Below are 17,287 nucleotides of genomic sequence, written 5' to 3'. Positions count from 1 at the left end.
ACTCTAATGTATGAATGTTTAACACTAGCGCACTAAGGTTTTCACATATTTTATAATTGGGCGATGAAACCCCTCAAACATCATTAAGGTTTCATTTTCATATTTATTAGTTAATTAAATACTTTTGTCTCAATATAATTTTACTATATGTGGTAAAGTTCTGTGGCTCGAGGCACAACAAATGCATTATTGTCTTTGGAAATTGAGTTCTAACCATCGTTATACATATCGGCCTTGCCCATGTGACTACCACAGGTACTGTTAGCCTTGTTTGGGTTGGAGGGTGTAAATCTAATTCAGGAATCAAATGGTGGAAACAATGACTCCTCAAACCCTACACCCCTTTGACTCTTTATCTCGACAAATTTTGGTTGCGGGAAAAAATGGAGGTGTCCCTCTGAGCGTCTGTTGGAGGTGTCTTTCTCTACATGTTTACACTGAGCCTTTATTTCATTTTCTTGTAGCTATACTTACCCATTGTTGTGGAGACAATAATGGTGGTAATAGTACTCATTACAAGAAATCTATTATAAATTTAGTTTGTTACATTTGTGCTTCCTGTAGGTTGATTTCACTCCTTTGGTGCTAATATTCTCATTTGTGGTTACAGGTTCAAAAGGAAAAGTTGACATTGAGGTGCATATGAGAATGTATGACTCTACTGACCCTAATCTTCAGGTGAGTTAATTGTTTTTGGTTATCCTAGTTGTTTTTGTTTTCCTTTTATCTAGTATCCACTTTCTAATGTCATCATCTTGTCTTTTCCAATTAAAAACTACAGGTATGTTCGTTCCTCATTTAATTTTCTTCAGTTGAATACACTCGTTCTCAATGACTGAGTCCTACCTAATTTTTTTCTCCCAGGTTGGTATCCTATACATCCTCCTAAAGGGATTCTTCTTCTCGTGTAGAGATATTATCAACATGTGAAGATGTACCCAAATCTGCTCAGTCTATTTCCAGAGAGCATGGAATTTCTTTTCCTTTCCTTGCGTTGTTTTACCCTTGTATGTTGTTTTTTTCTAATGGCTAGCATAGGAGGAAAATGTCATTGTTTTTAGTAGCCAACATAGGAGGAAATACCACAGGGCGTGTTCCCTCCATCACATACCAACCTACAATAACTTCATACTCTTGTTAATTTTTTATTCTTTTAATTTAACCATATGTTATACTGTTGAAATGCATTGCCTATTTATCCCCATGGGTATCTTCTTGATATTGGATCTACTCCATTACCATTTAACTACTTGATTTAATTCAGTACCATTCTAATAAGAAGTAATTATCTCACTGCTTTACTTATCCCTCACCTTTATAAAATCCTTGGTATGATTGGGTTTAGTGTTCAATCATAATGTGGTTATTTTATGGTCACGGTCCCTTCTTTTTTGGCTACAACTATTAACATTGAGGATATGGAATTTATCAAATGTAAAAGGGTGCCTTATAATTTTTTGTTGATAGATATATATTAATAACCCCACTGCCTATGCACTTATTTATTTTTCACTATACGCTAAGCTCTTCTCCTTAGATTTGGGTTTACCCTTAATTATATTTCATATGTGATCTACAATATGTCGTTAAATCTTCTTTTTGGTTCATACGACTATGAATGGGGTTAAATCTTAATGTTGGCACTCTTTTGGAGACATGGTGACAGTTGTTCCCTTGCATGACCTACCTCTTATCCACCTCTACCACATGTTGCGAACCATGTGATATGTAACCATGGCCCTGTAGCTTCCCTTTTCCTGAGGTGATGAGACATCCACGGTCCAAATATATGGCATCACTTCGGCGACACACATTTGTTTGGAAAACCCTAACCTCTTGTATTGGTGGCCATTCATCCATTTGGTTTATTGTTTCACTATGTAAGGGGGAGGGTTTAGCATTCTTGGCCTGTGCCGATGTTCTTTGCTTCTTAACCGTTGTAATACTCTACATGATCACGATGTTGTATCTAGGAAGATGTTTTAGAAATTTGCGTGCTCCCAAAGGTAGACTGTACTGGTATAAAGTGTGTTGTTGTAGTTAGTATGTCTACCACTACCATAATATAATCATGCTGGTACCTGGTTCTTGGCAACCCAAATATAAAATCCATGGAGATCACCTCCCACTTCCATTCTGGAATGGGTAGCGATTCAGTAACCCCACCAGATATTGGTGCTCCACTTTCACCTGTTGACACTCCAGGAATTTTGCTAAATACTCTACTACCTGCTTCTTCATACTTGGTTAGAAAAATTGTTTTCTTAGGGTTGTTATCATTTTATGGTATCCCATATGACCCGCATATGGCCTCTTGTGATACTCATCTAGAATCATTTGTTACAGTACTTCCACATTGGGAATATATAGTCTGTTATGATAAGTAATTAGACCTTTCAGGTTTAATGCACGCCTTGAAATTTCTTCCTGCTGCAATTTCAACTATGTTTCTTGATACTGAGGGTCTTTTTGCACTACTAGTTGTACGTGTTCCTCAAAATATATCTTTACACTGCTCCCTGCATTTGCTACCAAAAAATGAGCATACCTACTTAATCAACAATATTATTTTCTTTTCAATTAATATGCTTTTTTTCAAATTCGAATTCACTGAGGAATGCTAACCATCTTACCTATCTTTCATTTAGATCAACATGAATAAAGAAATACTTTAGACTGATATGGTTAGTTACCAAAAAAAATTTCTTCCCTAGTATAAATAATGCCTCCACATTTTTAAGGCATGTATTACAATAGCTAGTTCCAGGTAATATACATCATAGTTTTGTTCATGTTTTTTAAGCTTTCTTGACTCATAAGCTATGACAACATTGTCTTGCAGTAACACCCCCCCAAATCCTTCTAAACAAGAATACATGAACACCATAAACTTCTTATTTGGATATAATATCTATAAAACAATAGTTGTTGTCAACATTTGTTTCAATTTGTTGAAGCTCTCTTGACATTTGTCGTCCATTCAAATTTTACTCCCTTCTTCTGTAGGGAGGTAATGGGGTGAGCTAGTTCTGAAAACCCCTTCACAAATTTTCGGTAGTACATAGAAATCCCCATAAAGGAGCATCCACTGATACACTTTTTGGAGTTGGCCAATTCATAATGGATTTAACTTTCTCTAGGTCCAATACTAATCCTTCTTTGAGATAATATGTCCCAAATATTGAATTCTAGGTTTGTAAAACTCACACTTGCTACTTTTCACATATAGTGGATGTTCCCTTAAGGTTTGTAACACCAACTTTAGATGATCTCAGTGTTCTTCATTTTTAGAGTATACTATAATGTGATGAATGAAAACTAAAACAAATCGATCAAGATACTTGTGGAGCACACTATTCATAAGAAAAGTGAAGGTTGCAGGTGCATTGTTGAGACCGAAAGGTAGCATCACAAATTCATAATGACCATACCGAGTTCTGAAATACGTTTTATGAATATCTTAATCTTTTATGTGTAACTGATGGTAACTAGTTCATAAATCAATTTTTGAAAAAATAGTTTCCCCCCTCACCTAGTCAAACAGATCATCAATCTGAGGTAGGGGATATCTATTTTTAATGGTTAATTTGTTCAATTGACGATAATCAATGCACATTATGAATGTGCCATATTTCTTTTTAACAAACAGTATAGGTTCTCCCCATGGTGAAACACTGGGAATGTTATAACCCTTATGCAATAATTCGTGTAACTTCATTTTCAATTCTAGCAGCTCCGAAGTACTCATTCGATAGGGAGCTCTAGACATAGGGACAACACTTGGTACTAAATCTATGGTAAATATATGTCCTGATATGGGGGTAATCCTGGAATTTCTTTTGGAAATACATTTAGAAATTCTTTAATAACCGGTAGGGTATCTAGACTTTCTCTTTTGGCTAGCTAATTATTGGTTTCCACCTAACCCAAGTATAGTTAAGATCGTTTTCTAAAACTCCTTTTCAACTGTAAGGTAGAAATTTTCCAAACCAACTTGGATTTGGCTTTCCCTTAATTATCCTAGTGTGTCCATTATGATTAACACATGTAACTATTTTTTTTAGACAGTTTATAATAGCTGTTTGCTTTTCTAGCCAATCCATGACTATTAATAGATCATAAGACCCTAATGGAAGAATATTTAAATCTTCCACTGTGGAATATCCATTTAAATTCAATATACACTATTTTACTTGACTGGTTACCTTCCTTTTGGTCCTGGTTGCTAATGGGACCAACCATGCTTTTATAAAGTTTTCTGTTTCCAATTTGGATTTTTCCATAATTTGGGGGCTGGTGTAACTTAAACTAGCCCTCGGATCAATTAAATCATACACATGTTGGTTTAGTATAGTACCTTCAATTTCCAACATAGTAGACTGGTACTCCGCTTGTCGGTCCTCCAAAGTTGCACTGATTCTAGGAATATTCCGAGCAACATCATTTACGATGGTGGCCTCATGAACAACCTGAATATTCTAGATGGACCTGGGATTATGCAGACAGTCCCTCAGCATATGTGGCTCTCCACAACCCCAACATTTCAACGGTTTCATTTCCTTTTTATTGTTTTTCTTCTTACTATTCAGTTCTGTGGTTTTCAAACCCATATATGACTGTGCAGGTGGGGGTGCATTTCCTTTGTTAAATTTATTCCTTTGATGATCCCTACCAAAATTCTTGAGGTAGTAAGGTTTCTGTCTTTTAATTCCCCCTCCCAACTTGGCACTTTTTGACCTTTCATCAATTTACTACCTTCACTTTTAATCCTGAATTTTTGATAACATAGTCTAGCCTTCCTCACCACTTGATCCATAGTCTTCAAATTATCAAACTCAATTATTTCCTTGTAGGAAGTTGGTAAAATGTTTAAGAACCATTGTTTATTTGCCTTCTCCTCCTTGAGGTATGGCATGCACCTCAAAGGGTTCATAAATTTAGTCATGAACTCGTCCATAGATAATTATCCCAACCTTAATTCATGAAATTCTTTGGCCTAGTCATCATAGTAGCACTCACTAAGATAGCATGAATTGAACTGTTTCTAGAATTATTCCTAAGAAACAGTCTTTTCTTCAATCATCTGCACACTTCACCTCCTCTCACCATAGAGTAGCTTTTCCCTACAGCTGGTAAATAACCAGTCATGCCTTTAAATTACTCTCATATTGGTATACCTAGAAATACTTAATCATGTTCAACAACCATGCTTCCACATCCTCCTCTCTTTCACCATTGAAGGTATGGGGTTTAATCTTCCTAAACACCCCTTGTAAATCCATTTTATTCTTTCCCTTAAGTGATTTTGGGGAGCTACGATCTGAATCCTCTCCACTTCCAGATTTTTTGGATTCTATCCCATTCGTTTTCCACTTTAGCCCCTCAACCTCTACACTTTTGTGGATGGATTTATCGGTCCAGTCTTTAATCATTTTTTATTTCTCCTCAATTGCTTTTAGAAGTCGCTCATTGCTGCTTTGAAGGTGCACTATTTCCTTTTGTAGATTCCTTACCATATCCACCAACTGGGAAGTTAATGCAATTATACCTTACCCCATGTCCACCTACAAATATTCCCTACCAGTAATAGCTAGAAAAGAGTTTTCCATTATGGAACAATACTCTACTTCAGCTCATCTCCCTACAAAACAAATCAACTAATATCATAAAATTTGATTTACTACTAATTTTTCACATGCAATAACTAGTGGTGGTGCATTTTGTCAAGCCCGGTGTAGTAAGCTTTGATACCATTTTTCACGTACCAACCTACAATAACTTCATACTCCTGCAATATTTATTTTTATTTTTTTTAATTTAACCATATGTTATACCATTGAAATGCATTGCCTAGTTATCCCCACGAGTATCTTCTTGATACGGTATCTACTTCATTACCATTATAACCTCTTGATTTACTTCACTACCATTCTAATCAAAAGTAATTTTCTCGCACCTTTACTTATCAATCACCTTTATAAAATCCTTCGTATGATTGGGTTTAGTGTTCAATCGTAATGTGGTTATTTTATGGTCATAACACATATTTCATTAAATTTGGAAGTAAATAGTGGATCTAGAATTTCAAAATAACCAAAAATCTCAATTCTAGTGATGTCCTTGTAATACAATATTTCCAATTTTAATGAAATATGTGTTTCATGATCCCTTCTTGTTGGGATACAACTATTAACATTGAGGATATGGAATCTATCAAATATAAAAGGGTGCCTTATAAATTTTTGTGGATAGAGACAACTTAATAACCCCACCGCCTGCATACTTATTTTATTTTTTACTATATGCTAAGATCTTCTCCTTAGATTTGGGTTTACCCTTAATTATATTTCATATGTGATCTATGTTATGTCATTGGATCTTATTTTTGGTTCATATGACTATGAATGGGGTTAAATCCTAACATTGGCACTCTTTTGGAGACATGGTGACAGTTGTTCCCTCGCATGACCTACCTCTTATCCACCTCCACTACGCATCCTAGACCATGTGATCTAGAACCATGGCTTTGTAGCTTCACTTTTTCCGAGGCAATAAGACATCCATGGTCCAGATCTCTAACATTGCATCAACGAAATACATTTTTTTGGAAAACCCTAACCTCTCGTGTTGGTTGTCATTCATCCATTTGGTTTATTGTTTCACTGTGTAAAGGGGAGGGTTTGGCATTCTTTCCCTGTGCTGACATTCTCTGTTGCATAACCATTGCAATACTGTACCTGGTCACAGTGTTGTATCAAGGCAGAGGTTCCAGTACTCCTCGGGCCTATCGTTTGCATTCCTTCCTTTAAAATAGAATGGTGGCCACATTTGGAGTGGCGAGACTCTATTTGTTACTCTCCTTCAACCAGGAAATCCAACTACAAATTCTGGGTTTGTTGATGGTTTTATTCCATCCTAATCTTTTTTTGTAATTCTAACTTGTTTTTGTTCTTCTATTATCATATATACATAGGACTAGACCTTTGATCACCCCAAGGTCAGTACAAATCTTTGGCACTCCACCATGAATGTGTCTCGGCATCCCGTGCTCATAGTAAAAAAATTTCCTCTTATGAACTAGTGTTTTAACTAATTTTTCTTTCAAGAAAACGTCATACTTATACTAAATCTTGTGGGTTGCTCTCATTTTATTTTCCAAACACAAAGTCTCGACATCTATAGGATCTCTGTGCAACGACCATGGCTCTGGTAAGGATAACCCCTTATCGCCTTCCCTTCTCAATTCTTTTGTCTACATTTAAGTTGTCTTTGTTACTAACACCACCATCCTTGTGGTGGAATATGGCACAGATATTCTATTGCTTTTGTTTTACAATTCCAGTGTATCAATGGTCTTGAAATGGTGAACCCTAATATGGCCCTCACTTCACTCTAGGTTGGTTACCCAGTGTTCAACTTCCTCTACAGTCACCTTATTCACCAATTGAGAAGATATTTTGAGAATGTTAAAGTGTAATTGAGGTTATTTATAGTTTTTAATTTAGGGTGCTAGTCATGCCCTTGGCTTTTTTTTTTGTTGGTACATGGCTACTAGATTCCTCCCTGAAGCAGGTTGCATGTCCTTACTTAGGGGTTTAGCAACTTATGGCTCTTAGATGGTGTAATTGGTTTGAAAATGCCTCGTACCTGGGCTACAAATTTAATTTATCTATTTATTGTTTCATTGTTCATGAATACCTCTGTAGGATCTTGATACAAAATACATGACTACTATTTTTCATGTTGTTACTCCTTCGCATCTGGCCATTATGTGTGTTGTTTTCATTAGAAATCTCTTATATTAAAGTATTTGTTTAAGATGTACATATTTGTAGTTTTCTCACTCATTTCTTTTCATATACTATTTCCTGCAAATGCTAAACAACTTCGACTGTATGCCCATCATTCATGCAATTATGAGCTATCTATAACGTGATTTTATGAGTAATCTATTTAAGTGTTAGTTTTTAACTTGCTCGAGGAATAGCTTATCACAACTGTCTTACTGTATAGAAATTTGTTTAAACATTTTCGCTTTCTAGTTAGTTCATGACAATATGTTTATGGATAGGAATTTATATGAGTAATTTGTGTGATGGCTAGTCTATAATTTTCTATGAGGATGTTATGTATTTAACTAGCCATTAAAATAATTCGAATGGTGAACAACAATCATGCCATAGGGAAATAAGTCATTTTGTAGACAATATTCGTTCCATAGCGGAATAATTAAACTTGTAGAAAGTAATCATTCCATACGTATAGAGAACTGCCATAGTTTTGTCATAGTCTTGCTCCATCCATTTCAGTTAGGTACTCTTACTATTCTAAATAGTGTCAAAAACACTGTTCAATCTCTCTCACCTAAACATTTCACTAGATCTGAGTATAGTTAGCGAATTGTTTGGAAGGGTTTCACAGATTGAATTAAATTTCTGATAATTTAAATTTAACTCGAGTCATTGTTCCACTACAGTTTTATGTTCTGGATTTAAGACCTCTGTGGTTAATATCTTGTAACTTAGTAACTGGAGAACCCATAGTAATAACCATTTTTCGTCAACATTTCAAATCCCAACAGGGATCCATCATCAAGACTATTTTGAATGTTGATAGAAGAAGAGCTCAATTGCGAGATTTAAATAGTTATGAGGTGAGTTGTTTTGTTTTAAGGAATGAAGGTCGGCTACTTAATAATTAATTTTATCCAAATATTTAAGTTTTTATTAAATTAGGTTTTTTTGGTAAATTAATATTAATAATAAATAGTAAAGGTGAAATTTCTTTATAGTAATTAATAATAAGTAATTTTTATAATAATTTTAATATATAATAATTTAAAATAATTATAATCAAAATAATTAATAATTTTTAATAATTTTTAAAATAATTTATGATAGTCTATAAAAATAATAAAAATAGAAATAAAAATAAAAATAATAGTAATAACTAATAACTAATATAATAAATATTCACTACTATATTATTAATATTTATAAATAATATAAAATTATTATAAATAATATTATATCTACTAATTTTTATTAATAGTTACTCATAAATAATAAAAGTTAATTTTTGATATGAATTAATAATAATACATAATTAATAATTAATAATATTACATATTATAAATTTTGACTACTTAATTATTATTAATAATTTATTTTTTATTTTTTAATAGATTATTAATTATTATATTCAAATATTAATTATTAATATTTTGAGGTTGATTATTAGGAGAAACAGTAGAAATAAAAGAAACTAGGACTTGCTAAATAAGCCTAAGAGGAAAGGGAGGGGGAGAAAGTTACCTATAAAGAGCTAAACCTAGGAAGCATTGGAGGTCTTAATTTCTCTGATTAAGGGAAACCAGCTACTACTGATCTCAATGCCATTGTCCCTGTTGAGATTATGTGGATGTTTCATAATCTCAAGAGCCTCTCTAATCTTTCGCCTATGATGATGTTCTTCTCTTGCGACAATTGAGGCGTTTTCCACACATAGATGGTGCTTAGTTTTAGAGGAATGCTCTGCCAGGGCCGAAGTACAAGACCTGTCATTCCTAATATCTGCTATATGTTCTTTCAGTCTTGTTTGCAAAGAACGACCTGTTTCACCAATGTAACTTTTCCCACAGGAACAATCTATTTTATAAACTCCTTTAAGTTGGTGTCTATCAATCTTATCTTTGACAGACCTCATACTTTGTCTAATCGTTCCAGGTGCCGAGAACTGAGTGATAATGTTTTTCTTTCTCAGGATTCTTGCAATCTTGTCTGTCACCCCTTGAATATAAGGTAGAAACACCTTCCCACACTGAGGTTGGTCTTGAGCTTTTGGCTCCTGAGATAACGCCCTTCTTTCAGCCCTTTCTATAGCCATTCTAATTTCTTTTTCTTTGTAGCCTATACTTTTAAATATTGATACTAAGTGCTTCTTTTCTTCGTCTAAATGTTCAGAATCAGAGATTCTAAGAGCTCTGATAGCCAGAGTGTTCAGAACACCAAACTTTTGGGTTGGGTGATGGTGGGACTCTGCGTGAAGGTAGCTTTCTGTGTGGGTTGACTTCCTAAAAACCTTATGCCCTAAGGAGCCATCCTCCTTCCTAATGATAAGGACGTCTAAAAATGGGATACTCATGTTTTCTTCCACCTCCATGGTAAATTTTATTTCAGGGGAGATAGAGTTAAGGTGAATAAAAAAATTTTCAAGTTCTGTTTTTCCATGAGTCCATTTTATGTTTGTGTCATCTACGAATCGCTTCCACCAAGTTGGTTTCAAAGGGTATGATTCAAGGGCCTTCTTTTCGAAGTATTCCATGTATAGGTTGGCCACAATTGGCGAGAGGGGTGATCCCATTGCCACTCCAGAGGTTTGCTCATAGTATTCACCTTGGAAGGTGAAAACAGTTGATTGTAAACAAATCTCAGCTAGTCTAGCGGTTTGGGGATCAGTAACATCCTTTATAACCTGAATGGCCTCATCAAGAGGAATCTTGGTGAATAGGGATACTACATCAAAGCTCACCAAAATGTCATCCTTGTTCATCTTCTCATTTCTAATCAGTTTTACAAAGTCATGGGAGTCTTTAATGAAAGAATCAGTGTTCCTGACAAGAGGACTAAGGATCTTGGAAACATATTTAGCAAGTTCATAGGTTGGGGAGCCAATGGTATTAACTATTGGTCTAAGAGGAACTCCTTCTTTATGGATTTTAGGTAGACCATAAATTCTTGGGATAGCTTCACAAGAAGGAGTTAGTTTTTTCTTTAATTTTTCCTCCAAGTTGGATTTTGAAATTGTCTTTTTTACCTCTCTCATGATTTTGGGAATGGGATTTTTGTTAAGTTTTTTATAACTACCACAAGCTAGGTGTTCATTCATTTTATAGACATAGTCTTCTTTGTCTAAGATTACTGCTACCCTACCCTTAGCAAGTCCTAGTTTCCTTTATTTCTTCTGTTTCTCCTAATAATCAATCTCAAAACATTAATAATTAATATTAGAATATAATAATTATTAATCTAATAAAAAATAAAAAATTATTAATAATAATTTAGTAGTCAAAATTTATAATATGTAGTATTATTAATTATTGATTATGTATTATTATTAATTCATATAAAAAATTAACTTTTATTATTATTTACGAGTAACTATTAATAAAAATTAGTAGATATGATATTATTTATAATAATTTTATATTATTTATAATATTTATTTATTATTTATAAATATTAATAATACAGTAGTGAATATTTATTATATTAGTTATTAGTTATTACTATTATTTTTATTTTTATTTCTATTTTTATAAACTACCATAAATTATTATTATTATAAATTATTTTAATAATTATTAATTATTTTGATTATAATTATTTTAAATTATTATATATAAAAATTATTATAAAAATTACTTATTATTAATTACTATAAAGAAATTTCACCTTTACTATTTATTATGAATATTAATTTACCAAAAAAACCTAATTTAATAAAAACTTAAATATTTGGATAAAATTAATTATTAAGTAGTCGACCTTCATTCCTTAAAACAAAACAGCTCACCTCATAACTATTTAAATCTCGCAATTGAGCTCTTCTTCTATCAACATTCAAAATAGTCTTGATGATGGATCCTTGTTGGGATTTGAAACGTTGACGAAAAATGGTTTTTACTGTGGGTTCTCCGGTTACTAAGTTACAAGTTTTATGTTCATTGATTTATTTCCATTTCTCTTTCTGAATATTAATTGTCTATGTCTATATTTCTACACCATCTCAAATATCTCTTCTACTGTAGCCTAAATTGATTTTTAATTAATGTCCAATTTAAATTCCAGGTAGCCTACTATTGTGGACTCAGAGGGTCACCTGAGCCAAGTGCTGCGAAGTATTAATGCAATGCTTTCAAGTTGGGCGAGTTGGAATTCTTACCCGTATCATTTTTTTTGCCTAACCATATTAGAATCTACTCTCAATACCTCAGCGATATAGGTATTTTCCTCACTCCTCTAATTCCAATTATTCTAACCTTTCGTACATACTTATTCATTCATACACCTCTCCTATCCTTCCCCAATTTATGATTAATATATTCATGCATTAGTGAGTTCTACAACTTTTCTGAAGGCAACAGTAACCCAATACTAGAGCCTACTTTACCCAAGTGTGAAAGATAAAACATTGGTAACTTATTGGTGAAAATCTAAAATAGTTTTACATAATTCATCATGAAATTGCATAGATCTACTTTCCATGTAGTAAGCTAACTAGTCATGAAATTATAGAGAAAATGATGTTTACCTAATTCTTTACCTGATACACACAACTACTTCCTTTTCTACATAAAAAATACAATTGATTTAGATCCAGGAGGTGTAACATCATAATTTGACCAGATAATAGAATCATAATAAATCAGTTAGCAGAACAAAAATATAATTAGGTAGTAGAATACAACATAATAAGGGAATAGAATATTAAAATTTCTAACTAACAACCGATCTGGAAATTGTGTCCTTGACGACATTGATCCAACCAACGATGGACCAATCTCTGATCCCCCCCAAGCTAAGATGACTTTTCTAGGTTCATTAACCTCTACTGATTCCACATAATGTCCTTTTAACATTATTCTTTCCATGGATTTTTTCTTGGCATCGTCCTCAAATAATTACACATACTAATAATAATTACACATCAAATACTAATAATAACACATCGTAACATACTAATAATAATTACACATCAAATAAATAAATTGTTTTTTACAATCACGTGGGTTTTACATCTTCCCCTCCTTAAAAATTAACATCGACCTCAGTGTTTATCAACTCTTGCCTTTCACTAGAACAACACTGGGTATGCTTCCTTTATAATATTTTCTCATTCCTAGGTTGCCTCCTCAGGTGTGAAGTTCCTCCATGAAACCTTAACCTAAGCGATGACTCGATTCCGACGAACCGTTTCCTTCCACTCCAGGATGCGAAGTGGCTCTGGTAGGAAATCTCCTTCGGGTTCCACCTATAATAGATTCAAATGAATTGCGTGAGAGCTGCTATGCACATATTTTTTTAACAAGGAAACATGAAATACATTATGAACTTTAACATGACTAGGTAGAGCCAACTGGTATGCTACTAAACCCACTCGGTCCAAAATTTCAAATGGTCCGCAGAATCGTGGTGCTAATTTAGCACAACTACCTGTGTTAAGAGTACTTTTCCAAGGTTTAAACATTAGATATACATGATCTCCAAACTAGAACTCTTTGTGTGTCCTCTTTTTGTTTGCATAGCTATTTTGTCGATCTTGGGCTATTTTAATGTTTTGTTGAATCTTTCTTATTGTCAGCTCCATTTCCTACAAAGCATCTGACCCAAGAATCAATATATCCTCGGGTTGGCTCCAAATAAGTGGTGTATGGAATTTTATTCCATAAAGGGCTTCAAAGGGGCTAGTTTTGATAGGTGTTTGATAGATTTTGTTGTAGGAAAACCCAACTAGATGCAAAAAATCTTCCCACTTAGTGGGCATGTCTATTACATACATTCGAAGCAGATCCTCAGAAATGTGATTAGTTCTTTTCATTTGCCCATCCGTCTGAGGGTGGTATGCGGTGCTGAAGTTCAACTTAGTTCCTAAGCCTCCAAACATGACCTTCCAAAAGTTGGAGGTAAATTTTTCATCCCTATCATAAATGATCATTTTTTATATGCCTGTTGAAATAAGGAATTGCTGAGAGAGGGGGTGAATCAGTAATTCAGAAACTCTTTTTTTTCTTATTATTCTTATAATCCCTTCTTATGTTCTTTAACTTGTGAGAGAATTCATTCACAAAACAGTGAACCAACAATATTTCAAACACATATATTCAAGAAACAATCACATGAGAAGCACACATTTGACACAATGTTTTTCACATGGAAACCCAAACGGAAAAAACAAACAAATTGTTGTTTGTTTATGATGTAAATTAAGTACCCACTTAATTACATTTGTTTGTTTATGAGCACCTACTCAGAGGAGGCACTAACCCCTTTTGGTTAGCAAGAACCAACTTGCCAAGGGGTACCAACCTCTTTAGTTTGCAGGCACCAACCTCTCCTGCCACTGTTCTACTACTTCATATAGTTTTCAAACTAAAAACAAAGACATACATTTTTACAAGTAACATACCAAACAATATTTGTTTACATATTTGAATTCTACACTCTTCCTTTTGTGTTCATTTGCATGGAAAATTTTAGGGGCTAATATTCGCAAGTGGGCTAATTTTCCATGATTTTTCCAAAAAAAATATTCGCCAATTACTGTATGAATCTATAGGGTAAGTTCCTTAGATAGAACACCAAAGGACACTGCTCACAAACAAATCACAGATTAATACACTGGTATTCTTGACATGTTTAAAACCCTCAAAGAGGGAAACAATCCATGGCCTAAGCCAACATGGCCACTTTAGGCAATTTAGTAATAAAAGAAAGAAAATTTAAATAAGCTTCTCTCATGAATGGTCACCTTACAAATGACCCTCCATGCTCTTTAAATAGAGATCATGGACCAATCGGGTGTTAAGCCATAGATAAAGTGTCAGTAATACTGAGGAGAGAATGAACCGCCAGATCACTACATATCGTGACTGTCAGATTGTATGTTACAAAAGTACATAGTAAAGAAGCACACTTTACCTAACTCTACACTAGACCAAGTTATACTTAACTATTTCCTATGTGTCGAAATATCCTAACATCCCCCCTTAAGAACAACTTGGGATAGGATTCAAGGAGGTACAAATATGACACAATAGGAGAAGGAAGGAGGCATTAGAACCTATCCCCCCCTTAGTGACAACTTCCTAAACTCCAACCATACATCAAAGTTTATTAAACTTCACCTCTATGAGAGCCTTTGTAAAGATGTCTGCAACTTGATCGGTTGAACAATATTGCACTTCAAGAACATGGTCATGAATGAGATTTCTGATGAAGTGCATGTGTAGTTAAATCTGTTTGTAGCATTGATGTTGGACTGGATCTTTGAATAAATGAACGGCACTTTGATTATCACACCAAAGTGTAGTCGGATGTTGCTGCTGAAAGACAAACTCTGACAGGATCTGACAAAGCCATAGGGCTTCCTTACTAACTTCTATGACACCACGATACTCTGCTTCTACTGAAGAAAGAGAAATGGGACTTTTTTTCTTACAAGACCATGTAATAGGTCTAGAACCAAGAATGAAGACATAACCTAAGGTAGACTTCCAATCATCAGGGTCACCAGACCATCAGAATTAGTGAAACCAACCAATAGGGGAGATGCTTCTGCACTGTATTGAATCCCAAACTGAACTGTACCTCAAACATAATGAAGTATCCTTTTAGCTGCTTTCCAATGAGTTTCAAGTGGGTTTTACATAAACCAAGCAATAAGGCCAACAACAAAGGAAAGGTTGGGACAAGTATGGGTTAGATACAAAAGATTTCCTACAAGTTGACAATATAAGGTAGCATCAACTTCAGGGGAAGTACAAGTGACTGAAAGTTTGGCTCTAGACTGATAGGGAGAAGGGGTTGGCTTATAATCTTCCATGCGAAAGTGGTGTAGAATATCACAGGCATACTTGGACTAGGAAAGGGAAATGCCTTCCTTCGATTGCAAGAATTGAAGACTAAGAAAATAATGCAAGTGTCCTAAGTCTGTCATTTCAAACTTCTTTTGAAGGCTGGACTTCACATGGTTTATAAGGTTTGGATCACTACCAGTAAGGATAAGATAATCAACATAAAGAACAAGAATGATAAGAGACTTACCCACTTTCTTGGTGTAGACAGTATTGTCAGAATGACACCTAGAAAATCCAGTATCTAAAAGAAAGCTATCCAATTTCACATACCAAGCCCAAGGGGCGTGCTTGAGACCATAAAGGGATTTCTTAAGCTGACATACAAGGCTGGAGCCTATTTGTATAAAGCCAGGAGGTTGTTCCATATAGATTTCTTCATGCAATTCCCCATGCAAGAAAGTAGATTTAACATCCATCTGATGGACTTCCCATTTGAAAGAGGTAGTAAGGGAAAGAACAAGGTGGATAGAGTTCATTTTGGCAACAGGGGAGAAGGTTTTAGTATAGTCAATGCCTTCAACTTGTGAAAATCCCTTAGCAACAAGATGAGCTTTATGTTTATCAACTTTTCAATCTGATTCATACCTAATTATGTAAACCCATTTGCATCAAACAATTTTTCGTCCCTTTGGAAGAGGAATGAGATCCCATGTATCATTTTCTAATAATGAACGATATTCTTAATTCATAGCTGCATCCCAATTTGGATGGCCTGAAGCTTCTGCAAAGGTTTCAAGATCATAATTCGCTGAAGCTTGAGCCAGTAAAGAGGAGGCTCTATTGAACTAAGAACGTGTACGTCATTGATCTGTAGGATCACCTGCAAGAGCACCTGTTACATCCCGAGTAGAACAGACCCATCTTGGAAGCTAAGGAGCTGAAGGAGGATCTTGAGAAGGTGGGGGGGAATTTTCATCCTCGTTATCATCATTTGAAGAAGAAATACTTTCAGAAGTAGAAGGGATAGAGAGAGGTGGCACATCTGCCGAACTAGGCTCGTAGGCCGATATATTTTTCAGCAAATTTTACATGTCTTCTAATGATAACATTTTTGGACTTAAGTGGAATAAGTCTATATCCTTTGAAATCTTCAGAATATCCAACAAAAATACCTTTTCACTCTTAGGTTCTAAGGCTTTATGTTTCTCATCAGGAATATGGGCCCATGTTTCACTTCCAAAAACACGAAAGTGACTTACATCTGGTTTAATTGAGCTCCATGCTTCTTCTGGAGTGATATTCTTTAAAACCTTAGTAGGAGTGTGATTTACTATGTAATTAGCACAGTTAATTGCTTCTGCCCAAAAATTAAGACTAAGTCCTTTAGATTGAAGCATACAATTAGCCATTTCCTTTAAGGTGCGATTCTTCCTTTTAGCTACACCATTGTGTTGTGGAGTATATGGAACAGTATGTTGCATTTGAATTCCATGCTCAGTGAAAAAGTTAATGAATTTGTTGCTAACATATTCTCCGCCATTATCATATTTTCGCTCAATAATTTGATGTCCAGATTGTTTCTCAACAAAGGCCTTAAAGGCCAAGAACATGTTAAATACTTCACTCTTGAGCTTTAAGAAGTATACCCAAGTTCGTCTAGAGAAATCATCAATGAAAGTTAAAAATTACTTCTAGCCAGAGAATGAAACA

This window comes from Pinus tabuliformis, chromosome 3_1 (genome assembly GCF_031772625.1).
Source record: "Pinus tabuliformis cultivar Carrire ecotype Pingquan chromosome 3_1, CPIR1, whole genome shotgun sequence".
In the NCBI taxonomy this organism is placed as follows: domain Eukaryota; kingdom Viridiplantae; phylum Streptophyta; class Pinopsida; order Pinales; family Pinaceae; genus Pinus; species Pinus tabuliformis.
This window is presented reverse-complemented; position numbering follows the sequence as displayed.